Below are 12,311 nucleotides of genomic sequence, written 5' to 3'. Positions count from 1 at the left end.
ATTGCAAATGCAAGGGATGGGGGTGGATATCTGCCTCTGCTCCTAACCAAGACTTTCCAAGCCAAGAATATTGTCACTATTTCTTGCAAAAAGTAAAACGCTCCTTGTTGTCTACTGGAGAGACAGAAGAATTCCCCTGCATGAGCTCAGAGAATAGACAAGGAGAAAGGGGCAGCAGGAACACAATTGCTTCCAAGCAAGGCAAGTCCTGTGCTTGGAGCTGTGCTTTCCAGATGCTGAGCTATTAGAGCAGGAAAAACACAAACAGTTGCATCTGTACTTTTCCTTTCAGACCAGTGGGAAACTGTCTGTCAGGAATGGGCCAAGCAAAGCTAGCCCATGTTATGGCTGAAAGGGCTGACTCTCACATACCAAAGGCAACTCTGAAGGCAACTTTGCAGCCTTCCCCAGAACACCATCCTCTTCCTTGTTCTACTGCAGGTTCATTCACACTGTAGGCTTTACCCAGATAATACAGCAGCATAGGAATTCCCAGAAAAGAACACATAATTCTCTTTATGAAAATTGCAATCCTTTTAAAAAGCGGTGGAAAAGTTCGACTTTACACACCACAGAGGCACCTCATGGAAGTAAATAAAAGAACATTGCTCAGGCAAGGCAAGGAATATTATCTGGCACTGTATCAAGGAAATCATGCTGTGACCCAAATGCTGGTATTTGGATTCAACCCGAAATTACAGTAAATTAAAATAGGAAGTAGCAGGCTAACATCCTCCTGGAGAGTAGGGGACAGGGAGGGAGGGAAGGGGGGAGGGTGAAAAAAGAAAAAGAAAAGGAAAAAAGGGGAAAAAAAAAAAAAAAAAAAAAAAGGAAAAGAAAGGAAAAAGAAAATGTAACAAGAAAAAGAAAAAGGAAAGTAACAAGAAAAAGAAAAAAAAGAAAAAGAAAAAAAAAGAAAAAGAAAAAAAAGAAAAAGAAAAAAAAAGAAAAAAAAAAGAAAAAGAAAAAGAAAAAGAAAAAGAAAAAGAAAAAGAAAAAGAAAAAGAAAAGAAAAAGAAAAAGAAAAAGAAAAAGAAAAAGAAAAAGAAAAAGAAAAAGAAAAAGAAAAAGAAAAAGAAAAAGAAAAAGAAAAAGAAAAAGAAAAAGAAAGGGACAGGATAAGGCTGCAACTTCAGAGTTTCCTAGGTTTGAAATGAGGTGGCTCTCTGCTATCCAGTACGGTAATTGACCATCCACTTGAGAGTAGCCATTGGGCTAGTCCCGTCACAAGGCAGATGCAGAAGCGAAATAAATGCTTCTGTGCTCTCTGTGCTACCTAAAAGTGCTGCTTCGGCACAGCCTTGCGTGAGCCTGGGCTGGAAAGACATTAGCAGATGACAGCATTACTTTTTACTGCAGGTCTAATTACATCCAAAGTTTAACTTGAGAACACCAAATCAATACCTTTTTTTTTTTTTTTTTTTTGGTTCTGCGCGGTGGAAACGAATAGATGAGCGCAGCTGACCCGCGTCTGTGGGCGGCGGGGAGATCTGAGCGCCGGCGGCGGGCTACGGAGTGGAGCTTTTCTGCCTCTCCCCTCCCAAACCCGGACGAGGAGAGAGCCCGTCTGCATCCCTTGCCGCTCCCAAGCTCGATGTTGCCAACAGATGATCCTAAATGCGCGCAGACGGATCGATCGGGTGAGCCCGGTGCCTCCCACCCGCAGCAGACGGGTGGCTGCGGGACCGCGCTCTTTCCCGGCACCCCAGACGGCGGATCGATCGATCATAGACGAGCTATAGGAGGCCTCGGGATTTCAAGAAAGAATGAACTGTGGGGTTTATTCAGCCTTCCTGCGACTCCCACCCCCGTCGTTGAGCGCGAACAAAACCTTTCCCCGCGACTGTCAAATGCCCGTCGCTCACATGCCTCTGCTGCTGGTAGAAACTGCTCCCGAAACTGAGCAGCCCCCCGCGAAGGGCCAAAGGGTGAGGGAAAGTGGACCCACGTTCAGAGTCGATGGGTTTGCAGAACAACAACGGGGGGTGGAGGGGAAAAAAAAAAAAAAAAAAAAAAAAAAAAAAAAAAAAAAAAAAAAAAAAAAAAAGCCCTACTTTATAGCTTTCCTGGGACTTCAGGATTTTGCGTTTCTATTTTTACAAGAATGGGCTGATTTGTCTTAGGCTATTACTGTCTATTACTGCTGGAAGTCCCGGGGAAAGGTGGGAAGCAGAGAATTCTGGCAATCTGCCTAAAGAGAAATCAATGAAACAAATTAATCCTTCGCAGGCTGCAATGACACAGTAATCCATCATTCAGAGCTGCTTTTATACACCAAATCAGAGAGCAGAGGAAAGAGCCCTGGGGGACATCACAGACAACAACTTACAGCAACACTGGGAAAATACTAAGGAATCAGTTTATTTAAAGAGGATAGATTTCAGTTGATTGCCTATTTCGTTTTATAGAGATTTTTCTTCCATAGTGCTGCGGAGCTCTGGGCGGATGGCTCTATCTGCTGCGCGCTGCCTCCCAGGGTCCCTTCCGTGGGCTTTCAGTAGGACTGGAGGGGGGAAAAAAAAAGCAAAATAGAGGGGGTGGGGGGAGATAGAGTCTTTTTGCCCGTGACGGACAGGTGCCCGAATTTGGCGGCAGAGAACGAGGAGGCTGCTGGGAGCGCCGTGGCTGAGCAGGGCCGAGCCCTGCGGGCAGCGACCACCGTGATCCGGGGGCTGAACCCGACTGCCCCATTGCAGCGACGCGGGACGGGGCGGGGCGGCTATTCCGGGCGGGGACCTGGGGTGGGCAGCGGGGCTACGCACCTAACCCCCTGAATGCCAGGGGTCCCCGCTTGCGGAGTCTCCCCCAGACCCAAAATGGGAGGGGGATGGGGCAGCGCCGAGGAACGGCTGGAGGTTGGTCCGCGGTTTCGCAGCGCTCTGGAAATCAGCGCAGAACGCATGGAGCAGCCCCAGGACGGAGCGGGGGGTGGCTGGGGCGAGAAAGGACTGCCGTTCTTCTGGAACGCGAGTTCCGGGGTGCCGTTAGGAGAGCGTTACTTTAGCCTACCCTCCTCACCTCCCCGCCAAGGAGGCACAGGGGTAATTTTGGTAGCCCCCCTTGCGTGTTGATTTTGCCACCCCGGATGCTCGGCAGGAATGTGCTATCCCGGCTTTTCCCTGCTCCGAGGAGATGGATAATGCGAGGACCTGGTTGTGCTGCGGGGTCAGGAGAAATATGCTAATTGGGGAGCATAATTGCTTCAAGCGGTCATACCTCTAAATACGAAGAACGCCACTGATGGAGTCAGTCTGTTACTAATAAAATGAAGAAGCACTGAATTAAATTCCCAAGAAAGGGACTATAAAAGTTTCCACAGTGTAACTAAATGACTTCACCTATACTATTACCCCTCAGATGACATCTTGAAGGAAGGCAGACTCAGTACAGCCTCCATATTCGTAAATTGGCCGCACTTAGGCCACTAAACCTGAATTGATTTAAAAAGGCTTTTTCATCCTCCCAATCAAATGAAATCATTGCTAATTAGTTGTTTTCTGTTAACAACGTCGCTGTTCCCAGAGTTACCTGCTCACACATTTCATGAACTTTATGCAACGTCCAGATCAGCAGAGGTTGGAGAGTCACAGCTTTCGATGTTGGGATTTTGTTTGTTTGTTTGTTTGCTTGCTTTTTAGGGGAGGCTTCTGCATTGTGAGGATGAAAGATGGTTTTTCTCTCTTGATTCTGCTTTTTGGGACAAACAGCATTCATCCACTCCTGGCAAGATCAGTGTCACCTCTGATTGTTCTAGAGGCCATAAATGTCACTGGAAGGGCTGTGTGAAGGGAGAACTTCCCCAGGGTGTGTTTTGAGCCGCGCACCACTTGCAGTGGGACAAGGGTCCCATTTTCAGTCTGGAGACACCTGCAGGGAGAGGCACAGCCCTGTGAGCAAGAAACCCAAACTTCCACCTGAAGCTGGGAATGCCTCCAAACAAAAGAGCATTCGCAGCCCCACAGTCTCAGGCTCTCCCAGCCCATAGTAAGAAGCGATGGAAGGGTGAGCTTCACTCATTTTAATGGCTTTGTAAAGTGCCTGTTTGCTTCCAAGGAGCTGCAGCAGTACGACTTTTCCCCATGGCTCGGGGCGCTGCACAGCGGGGCACACGTGTGGGAGCGGATGCGGGTGGGTACCACCGGGCTGTCCGCACGCCGGGAGCAACGGGTTGCAGGGAGCGCGTGGTAATAGCTGCATCCCCCCCGGGCTGGATGAAGAAAGCAGGGCATCCTGCCTAATTGGATGGAGCAGGTGTTTTGCCAAGCGCTTTGCACCTACAGTGCTGACCTCTTCAGCATTCCCCGCAATCTTTTCTGCCGTGTAAGCCCATCTACATCCTACTTATAAAGATTCGGTCGTGTGCTTCATGTGTCTCTCCCTGAATTGGCTCCAAGTAAACGGATCAGGAATGTAAAACTATCCCCCCAAGACATACTACTAGGAATTGTCAAGGAGACTTTGGTCCACTATCCATGTCTATTATGCCAGTCACTCATAATGATCCCTTGTGGTGTGTCATACGTCATCATGACACTGATCCATGACACAGTTTAATGCTATTTGGGGATGCTCCGGCATCGCGCAGACTCCATCCTGTACCTTTGTAACTCGCTGCAGCTGATTCCCCTTCGGCTTCCACAGTACTGCGCAGTCTAAACCCAAAGCCACCGTCTCGAGCTCATCCCAACTGCACGCACTGCTCGGAGTTTCATCTATTTCTCTGGTGGGGAGGGGGGGAGAAGGGGGAGAGTGAGCTGTTATGCCTTTCCTCCACCTCTGTTCCATGCCGCATCCCACAGCCCAGCAGCTGCCCTCACCCTCCCATCCTCGCTGCTCTGCTCGTGCGGTCCTCACCGCCCGCGGTAGGTTACACCACGCGTGAGGCGTTCGGTGCTCCTCAAATCACGCTAGGAAAGATGATCACGTTTCCACAACTGAGCTATCTATATCGCGCGTGGGCGACAGGAGATGTCTCCGCTCTGCAAACACACAAAGTCGCGTGTGCGGCGGGTACACGCAGCAGGCTGGGGTGGCCTCACCCCATGCAGGTCCACGTGCCAAGCACGACGCGTGCCTCTCCCTGTGCCAGTGCCTGTGCAGTCACGCCCAGTCTGCGGCCATGGCGTTGTCCCCGCGGCTCTACAGCCGTGATGTTAGCGTCTCCCAATTGCGCGAGCCGGGTGGGTGGGACGGGACATGACGGGACGCTCCCGCGGTAACCCTGTCCCGACGGCAGCGGGGGGCCGGGATGCTCCGGTCCCGCATAGGAGGATGCCCCGTGCGGGATCCCGCCTACCCTTGGCCCGCCGATGCGCGGCGGCGCGGCCCCTCCGGCCCAGCCCTGCCTGGCCCTGTTCTGTTCGGGTCGGTTCTACGCGGCTCGGTTCGGTTCGGGATGCCGCGGCGTGTACCGTGTAACCGCCCTCGATGCAGCTGTTTCATTCCGGCTGCGGGAGGGAGGCAGACAATAGCGGCAGCTGAAACACCTGCGATCTATCACGGCAATAAAATATGTACAGTAATGTGGAGTAATTGCTCTTTCCGCTTCCAGAGGGAGCTCAAAGCTGGAAAATCAAGGTTGGAGTCTTCCAAACTGTAAACAATTTCCACAGGGCACATCCGAAGCATACGCAGATAGACAGGGAGACAGACAGGGAGAGTTCCCGGCTTGTCTCAGCAGGGACTTTAAGATGCGTTTAACACTGTGCGAAGAGGGATAAAGAGTCTGTCAGCGCGTATTAATCTGTTTAGCTGCAGCGCGGGGCTGCGAAACTTCTACCTGTGCGCAGCCGTGAGAAAACCGAGCGGGTGGTGAGAGGTGAGCGGGGTCCGCGCTGAGTCACGGCCGCATCGCTGCCGCTGCGGGAGCTCCACGCAATGCGCAGGGCCGGCGCCCGTGGGACCCAGGCACGGACCTCGCCTCGCCGCCCGTGCTCAGGAGTGCACCCCGTCTGCACACGGACACACCTCTGGGTGTTTTGTCGCCGTGTCTTCGCGGTCTAAGTGTGTGCCACACGTTATACGGGATGCATGTACCTCGTCTCTCGCAGCTCGGTAACGGCCGGCATTAAAAATTTAATGCTGACTCGGAAATGGCAAATTCTAACCAGGGCCGCCTCGAAGAGCAGCTGCAATTTGGGTTTGAGAAGATGCATTGCTCCTCTGCTACTCCAAAGGCCAAAATTCATCTTCCCCCTCACCATCATCTTCCTCTTTGCCCAGCCCGGGTCGCGCTGCCTGCTCACCTGCACAGCTCGAGCTCACACCCCTGCCCCTGCCCCTTGTCGTTGTCACTGCCCCTGCCCCGACCCCGCCGGTGCTGCCCCCGCCGCTCCCCACACCCGAGGTCCGCCTCCACCGCCCTTCCCGCCGCCGGTTCCTCGCCCTGCGTATAAATCATCGAGAACAAGTTGCGAGTTCCTTTACCTCAGGGAAAAATAAACAAGTAAAAATAAATAAATTAACCCGGCTTTATTGCTCTTATAGCAGCGAGATGACATCTTTCTGCTTGTGAGAAGCGAGGGGAGGGGGGAGAGAGGGCAGTGCGCAAGGAGCCCTCACCGCTCCCCGCCAGGTGACTGCGCCTTACCGCCACAGCCACCCATCCCTGGGAGCGGCTGCGGGCGGCCAAAAACTCCAGCGGAGGTCCTAGCGGGTGCCTCGGCGGGCAGAGTCCCGCGCTCATAGGCGGTGCAGAGACGGAAGCAGCTCCGGCCCAGGCTCGTACTTGGGCAGGAAAAACTTTCATCCTTTACCCCCGCTCTCCAGTCTTTACACCCAGCGCCGGAGCTCTGATGCGTAGCCTAGTGCAGCGAACAATTCTGTTTATCTCCTCACAGTGGCAATCCTGTGAGCTATAATGCGACATACAGAGAGGTGATTGAGCGCAGAGAGCTCGGAGTGCGCACGAGTGCGTACGGTGAAATGCCACCTTCCCTACCTGTCCCTTTTCTCAGCTACCTAGAAGAAAAGGGCGTCCCGGATGCTTTTTGTGACACTGAACTAGTTCCAAATATTTGGTACACAAACTTAGCGAGCCTAAAGCAGATTAATTTTCCACAGTAATCCAATTAAAAGATTTCTAAACTAATCTTTTTGGAAAAAGGAAAAGAAAGAAAAGAAAAGAAAAGAAAAGAAAAGAAAAGAAAAGAAAAGAAAAGAAAAGAAAAGAAAAGAAAAGAAAAGAAAAGAAAAGAAAAGAAAAGAAAAGAAAAGAAAAGAAAAGAAAAGAAAAGAAAAGAAAAGAAAAGAAAGATAATAATAATAAAAAAAAAAACAGTGCGAGGCTAAAGAGGAAAGTCGTTTTTATGGCAGTGATTTATTGCAGTGGTTCGTTCTATAGGAAGAGGCTTTCCGCACTTTTAGATGACCACTGTTCCTCCCTTCCGAGATCGCAAATACACCTCTGCAAATACGTGGGTTACGCTGTTTGTTTTTAATTTTATCTTTATTTTCCGGAAGTGTAAGGACCGAATCTCGTCCTTAGCACATAGAAGAAGGAGTTCGGTCCCTCGCGAGCACCCGAGACTTTTTAAAGTGCTAATAGATTTATGGTCTCTTTTTCCGACGCCCATCCAGAGTAATTAGCACATATGTTCTAAATAGATGATAGTTTTGTGAGCAATAAAGCAATTACCCATCGCAGGAGTTGACAGTTCCTCCAACTAAACTCCAACCAGCAGCTAATTGGAAAAGTCATTTCAGCTCCATTGTCTGCAATTAGTCCTGCTAAACTATTACACCCCAACTACCTGGTTTGAGGTTTATTTATTCATTTCTATTTGCATTTGCAAACGTTCACCAAGTAAGTCACGCTCAACTTTTCCACTGCGGCGGTTCTCCTGGCCCGAGCTCGGCGGTGCTGCGCGGAACGGCGCACGCACGCGGCTCTGCACCGCGGGGACAAATCCGCATTCCCTCGGACACCGCATCCTCACCGGCGAGCGGGGCGGCGGGGAGGATGGGAGGAAAGCGCTGATGCTGAGAAATGATCGCTTTTCTCCCTTCTCATTGAGTATGACCTCTCTGTCTCTTTATGCCCTCCCTCTGAGGGAGCCCCTTAAACCCTACGAGCTGTGCCCCTCTGCCTCTCCCCGTGGCGTCGGGGCGGCAGCCCCTCCGGTGTCCTCGAGGAGGGACGAGGTCTGGGGTCAGGGAGATCTTTTCTGCCACCCCCCGAAAGTGTCTGTGCCCCGTGTCCCCGTTTGAAGGAATTTGTGGGTTTGGGGGGAGGGAGGGAAGGTAGAGCGGGGGATGGTGGAGAGGGGGGGAACTAAGAGGCAGTTCGGGCTCAGTGAGTGCACAGTGAGTGGAAAAAATGTGTTAAACATCGGTTTGACGCCCCACCGGAGCTTCAAAATATACACCGGCCGGATTTCTTCTACTTAATTTAATCTTTACTGGACGGGGTTTCTCCTCGACGTCTATTCAGCAGAAGTCCCAGCAAAAGTATCGCAGGGGGCAGGCGGGGGGGAGGACCCCTCAGCCTTCGGTTTGCTTCGCAGAGTGCAGCAGGTATTTAGCGGAAGCACTCCCAGGAGTTTGAAGTGCGTTTCTGAAGTCAATACTTGTGCCCGCAGCTCTAGCTGGTCCTGGAGTGGGGAAGATTTGTGTGCTGGGATGGGGACGTGTAGCCTTAGCAACAAAGTAGTCACTTGAAGGAATTTACAGGGAAAGCATCCCTGGCTGAGTGAGAAACGTCAATTTCTGAGCAGCAACCAGAGAAGAGATAGCGCCCCGAGCCTCCGCAACAAAGCTTCCTCTATCTGCTCGCGGCCCCGGAGCCGTCTGCTCCCTGTTTAGTTTTATTTTCCCTTCCCCCTGTGCTTCCAGAACACAGTCGCCGGCCCTGGCACGGGGAACGCTGCCCACTGCCATCGACCGCCGCACCGCTCATCGCCGCGCTCGGGGCGTTCAGCGCAGCTCCGCGCAGCCGGGACGGCCCCCAAAATAAACAGTCCAACTCCTCCGGCAGCAGGCTCCCTGGCACCGTTCATAAGCACTATTATTGGAGTTTAAAAAAAAAAAAAAAATCTGCGGGTGAGAAGCAGGAGGAGCCGGGCATCCCGCTCCGATCCCCGGCCCTGCGGGGAGAGATGAGCGGGGATGGCGAGGCAGCGCGGGGCCGGTTCGGTGCGGCTCCCGCACCTCCAGGCGGGCGGCCCCGCTGCGAAAGCCTTTCCGTTACTCCCAGAGCTTCCACCACCCCCCCTCCCATCTTTCTTCTTCTTCTTCTTCTTCTTCTTCTTCTTTTTTTTTTTTTTTTTTTTTTTTTTCTTTTTCTATTACGAGCGATTAGATGGTGTCTATTCAAAGTTGCTGATCCAGAGAGAAAATAGGAGTAGATAAAAGGAGATTTCAAGTGACCTCCTCGTCCCTTTCACACCAACCTGAGCCCCAGAATAGCCAGGGATCAGCTCGGACAAAAGCCCTTTCCTTTTCCCTTTCAGCTTCAGAAGATTCAGTGCAAGGGGTTAACAATAAAACATATAACTCCGGCCCCGTTTGGTAGATCAGCCAATTTTGTATCCCTTATTAACGACACCGCTGGATGTGCCCGGGCTTCACCCCGAGAAACGTGTGAATAAGAAAAGCCTTCGGATGGTAAAATACATCGCTGTCATCTGCGGCTTTTGTGAGGGGCCGGAGCGGTCTGTGGCGTTTGTTCTCTTTACCCTAAACTTTACCTAAAGCGTATCCCGGTCCTCCCGGCGCGACTAGAATTCGCTGTAATAAACATATCTCAGAGCTGACAGATTAAGTGAAAATGCGAAGGTTTATTGTTCAGATCAAGTTCTGATGGGGGTAAACAGCTTACTCTGCTGCTACCAGAGCCTCACTGCCGCCTCTTCCCTTGCTAAACACTTCTGCATCATTTTATCTCAGATGCAGGGCAGAAAGTGACTGCGAACACCCGAACACGTTCGAGGCAGAAGTCCGCCTCAGACCTACGTCTGAAGGACTGATCCCCACCATGGGGGAGATGGGTTCTCTGACAGGTGAGTGTCAGGGACTGGTCGCACAGCTCAACGATCGCTCGGTCAGGGCAACTTCGCAACTTCCAAACTCTTTTCTAAATCTCAGCTCTCCCTCAGAAGCCCTCGCCCGGTTCGGAGTAAGCAATAAAGTCAAATTCACCCGACAGAGCCGAGGGTTTAGAGCACGGTCCCCACGCAGAGCCTCGAGCTAATGGCTTTGGTGCACTTTTGTTTCTTTTGGCTTCGGCGCTCGGCTCACCGCAGCTTTATTTGTGCCGAAAGTAAATATTTGGTCCCGGATTCACCCGTATGCTGAGAATGATTCTCAGATTCGCCTTATATAGGAAGGTATGATTTGCATCAAGAGGTCATCAGTTTCTGTCCTGGAGCCTGCGTGGGGATTGCCATCTCCTTTTTGTGTCAAACAAGTGGCCCTCGCTCTGGGTGCTCTTTCCCCACCCTGTGCAGACGTCTTTCTTACTTCCAGGAATATATCTTTTTGTTTCTTTCTACTTTTCTTTCTTTCTTTTCCTCTTTTTCTTTTTTTTTTTTTTTCCCTTTTTTTCTTTTTTAAGAAAAAGAAAGAAGGAAAAAGAAAAAGAAAAAGAAAAAGAAAAAGAAAAAGAAAAAGAAAAAGAAAAAGAAAAAGAAAAAGAAAAAGAAAAAGAAAAAGAAAAAGAAAAAGAAAAAGAAAAAGAAGAAGAAAAAAGAAGAAGAAAAAGAAAAAAGAAGAAGAAAAAAAAAGAAAAAGAAAAAGGAAGAAGAAGAAGAAAAAAGAAAATGAAAAAGGAAGAAGAAAAAGAAGGAGAAAAAGGAGAAAAGAAGAGGCAGACTTTGGGATGCTAAACCGTTTCTCTGTGTGGATGGATGGAAGGATGGATGGATGGCGAGAGGAAAGTTGTGATTCAGCGCCCTGCTTTCGGGTTGGCACCGCAGCCCGCTCCTTCTGAGCGCTAACAAATGACAAACCCCGGCTCGGCGCGGCCCCGCCGCCGGAGAGGCTGCAGGGACGGCAGATTGCCTTCCCGAGGGGGTGGCGGCGGGGGGGGAGGGGGGGGAGGGGGGGACCGCTGTCACGCCGCTTTTTGCCAACCCCGTCTAAAATAATTCAAAGGAGAGCAGGGAGGGAGACGACGGCGGGCGAGGAGGGGGTTGGGGAGGGAAGGGAGGGCGGCCGTCTGCGGGGTTCAGCGCCCGCGGAGGGCAAAGGGGCTCCCGGGGTGTCCCGGCAGGGCACAGACCCCCGCCCCCGTCTCGAAGGTCAACGGAGAGAGGCCCGCTGTTGTCCGTGACCGCGGGAAGGTCGCATCGGAGGAGGAGTGGGGAACCCACTGCCAGAGGGGTTCAATAAAAGGCCTATAAATGAGGCAGGAGAAGGCGCTGTGGGGCTGCTGGAGCAGGCGGGGGCAGGGGAAGGCTGTGCTACCCCAAAGGCCTTCCTGAGGTCTATGGCTGGCGGAGGTGACCCGGGAGACACCTGGAAGGGAGTGCCCACGGGGGGTGCCCACCCAGCGGCACAGCACGGCGGGGGGCCAGCGGTGACAGTACAGAGCACCCAGTGGTGGTTCTGGGATGGGGCTGAGCCCCGGGTGCTGCCCCCAGGTGATGTACCACCCCTCCCTTTCATTCCCCCCCCCCCCCCCCCCCCCCCCCCCTCCCGATACAGCACAAACCTTCTGCAAAGCGAGTAGTGATCCGTTCCCCATGTGAAACAAAATCTCTAGCCCACGCATCTCTCCCTGTACTTCTTGCAGAGCTCAGCCACCCTTCGGGGATGGCTGAAGCAAGGGAGTAGGGAAAGGGAAGGAAAATGATATTAAAAACCAGGGAAAGGAAGGAAAAGGCCTGGAAGAAAAAAGCCCTAATGTGAGAAATGAGGCCTGGATGGGCTCTGCTGGCTGTTGAGGCCTGGCACAGCACAGCCCCCCCAGCTGGAGGGCAACCAAGCCAACCCATGATCCTGCTCCATCTGCAGGTGTACCCAGGGGCCCAGTTGGGACTGGGACAGGCAGAACCCCAAAAATCACTCTGCAGCTTAGGAGCCTGAGCGTCCTAACTGATCAGAGCATGGGGTGCTCAAAGACTGAAAGTTGGGGAGTGAGGTAGGCATTTGCAGATGATCTGGGCCCTGTGACATAAGCCTGTATAGTTATTGTCCTCTGTGTGCTCCACGCCCTTTGAGTATATGTATACACATAGATACATGTATATGCTGGGTGTGCATGTATACCCTTACACACACCCTGCTCTGCAGAGCTGAGCAGGTGTGGCTAGTGATTAACATTTGGAGAAAACACAGCACCTTCTCCTGGCTCACATGTCGTCTTCCACCGT

This window comes from Lagopus muta, chromosome Z (genome assembly GCF_023343835.1).
Source record: "Lagopus muta isolate bLagMut1 chromosome Z, bLagMut1 primary, whole genome shotgun sequence".
Classification (NCBI taxonomy): Eukaryota; Metazoa; Chordata; class Aves; order Galliformes; family Phasianidae; genus Lagopus; species Lagopus muta.
This window is presented reverse-complemented; position numbering follows the sequence as displayed.